Here is a 2,500-nt window from a genome sequence, read left to right as displayed (position 1 = left end):
ATGGAAGATACTGTTCGATATTACACAAAATAATTTCATGATAGCTGTCGAGGTGAATGAAACATTTATTTATTCATATTTTGTTTATCTGTTATTATTATTATTATTATTATTATTATTATTATTATTATTATTATTATTATTATTATTATTATTATTATTATTATTATTATTATTATTATTATTATTATTATTATTGTGAGATGAACTGAAGGATTTAGTGGGGATTTTGAATAGCATTGTCATTGTGTCTCTTTAGACTGGGTTTCTGTTCTTGTGGACAAGATGGGAACTACCAGGTCGTCTCGGACAGATCTCTCTCTCTCTCTCTCTCTCTCTCTCTCTCTCTCTCTCTCTCTCTCTCACCTCCTTCTCCCCCTCCTCCTCTCTCTCCCTCCCCCTCTCCCATCCCTCTCTATCGCTCTATCTTTATCTCTCTCTCTCTCTCCCCTCTATCACCTCCTCTTCCTTCTCTCCATCTGTTTTATACACGGCCTAGTCACCTTGTCTTACGTTTTCTTGGTTGCCTTTAAGCCATTTTAAAACCTTCCTCCCCTCTCTTCCCCCCCTCTCTCTCTTTCTCTCTCTCTCTCTCTCTCGTCTCTCTCTCTCTCTCTCTCTCTCTCTCTCTCTCTCTCTCTCTCTCTCTCTCTCTCCCTACCTACATATCTATTTGCCCGTCTATCTACCTACCATCCTACCTGTCTAGATTCTATCTATCTAATCAAATCTATCTATCCATCTCTCCAAGCCAGCATAATGAGATCAATTTTCGCTTTTGTCGTTTTTTATCCATTCATTTCATAGATATTGTTTTAGTTCTAATTATAGATTTATCACGAATATCCACACTCAATATTATTTCTAACGTCTATTTATATCATGCCCATGCATACTCGCTATGATTCATATACGATTATCATAAATGTTATCATTCAATGTAAATATTATTATTATTATTATTATTATTATTATTATTATTATTATTATTATTATTATTATTATTATTATTATTATTATTATTATTATTATTATTATTATTATTATTATTATTATTAATTTTTTATTATTATTATTATGAAAGACAACCGCTGGATCACAAGCAATACAACCAATAAAAATGCATCATTTCCTTATCCTCGTCCGTGTCAGTATGTCCCCCCCCCCCTCCATTTCCATTTTCCCTGCTTTTCATTCTCTCTAACCTCTCCCCCTTCCTCATTCTCAATCCTTCCCGTACCTTTCTGATTCAATTTATAACGATAAGTAATGAATTGTAAGCATCCTGGGTCGGAGTTCTTGACCTCCCATATTGGGCAGCTGGATGGGGTTCCTGACCTCCCATGCTGGGCAGCTGGGTGGGGTTCCTGACCTCCCATGCTGGGCATCTGGGTGGGGTTCCTGACCTCCCACGGTGGGCAGCTGGGTGGGGTTCCTGACCTCCCATAGTGGGCAGCTGGGTGGGGTTTTGATCTCCCACGGTGGGCAGCTGGGTGGGGTTCCTGACCTCCCATAGTGGGCAGCTGGGTGGGGTTCCTGACCTCCCATGGTGGGCAGCTGGGTGGGGTTCTTGACCTCCCATAGTGGGCAGCTGGGTGGGGTTCCTGACCTCCCATGGTGGGCAGCTGGATGGGGTTCCTGACCTCCCATAGTGGGCAGCTGGGTGGGGTTCCTGACCTCCCATAGTGGGCATGAAGGCACTTACCGAGTCTCTTCTATCCCCCTATATGTGTTTTCCAACATGCTTTCTGTCTTTGACTTGGGATGCGATTACTTGGTTTTGTCCTGGCCCTGGCCGGATACCCTGACTGAGAGGGAAACAGTCAAATGTATAGGTAGTGTTGGGAGATGATATGTCTTTCTTGTAAATCATCTATCTGTTATACACTGTAATATGATTTGTAAAACATTTGAGTGCATTCATCTTAGTGGGGACCTGTGCTTGTGTCTGGATGAGACTTTTAGGTGATATTGCGCTATATAAAAGCGATAGATAGATATTACGCTATATAAAAGCTCAACTTTAAAAAAAGTTAGATTTTTAGTTTATTTTATTCTTATACAGATATGATTTTTTCCCCTGTAAACCATCTCTCTCGTTAGCTCAGTTGGTAGAGCACTCGCTTCACAATCAAAGGGACCGAGATCCATCCCGGGTACAGTCGACATTTTTTCTGACCCTCTGTCCACCCAGCAGTGATTGGGTAGCTGAGTCTGTTAGATCTGGTGGAAAGTACTTTGCGATAGACTAGCGTACTATCCATCCAACGGGGAGCAAGCAATTGCTATTGTCCGGTTCACGCCATAGAAACCGGGATAAACCCCGGCTCCATGCACATAATAAAATAAAATTCCCTTTATTCATCCCAGAGTGGAAATTTGTCTCTATGGTCGATTCCAAGGGAAGACTGAAATAACCCAGGCGTTAACCGCAGTGCAGCCCCTCAAATTGAGCTAGGGCGAGTTGACTTGCTCAAGGCCATACAGAGCAGCCGGCAAT

Source organism: Berghia stephanieae, chromosome 14 (assembly GCF_034508935.2).
Source record: "Berghia stephanieae isolate SIO BIC M18660-M18661 chromosome 14, UCSD_Bste_1.3, whole genome shotgun sequence".
In the NCBI taxonomy this organism is placed as follows: Eukaryota; Metazoa; Mollusca; class Gastropoda; order Nudibranchia; family Aeolidiidae; genus Berghia; species Berghia stephanieae.
Note: the sequence above shows the minus strand (reverse complement) of the source record.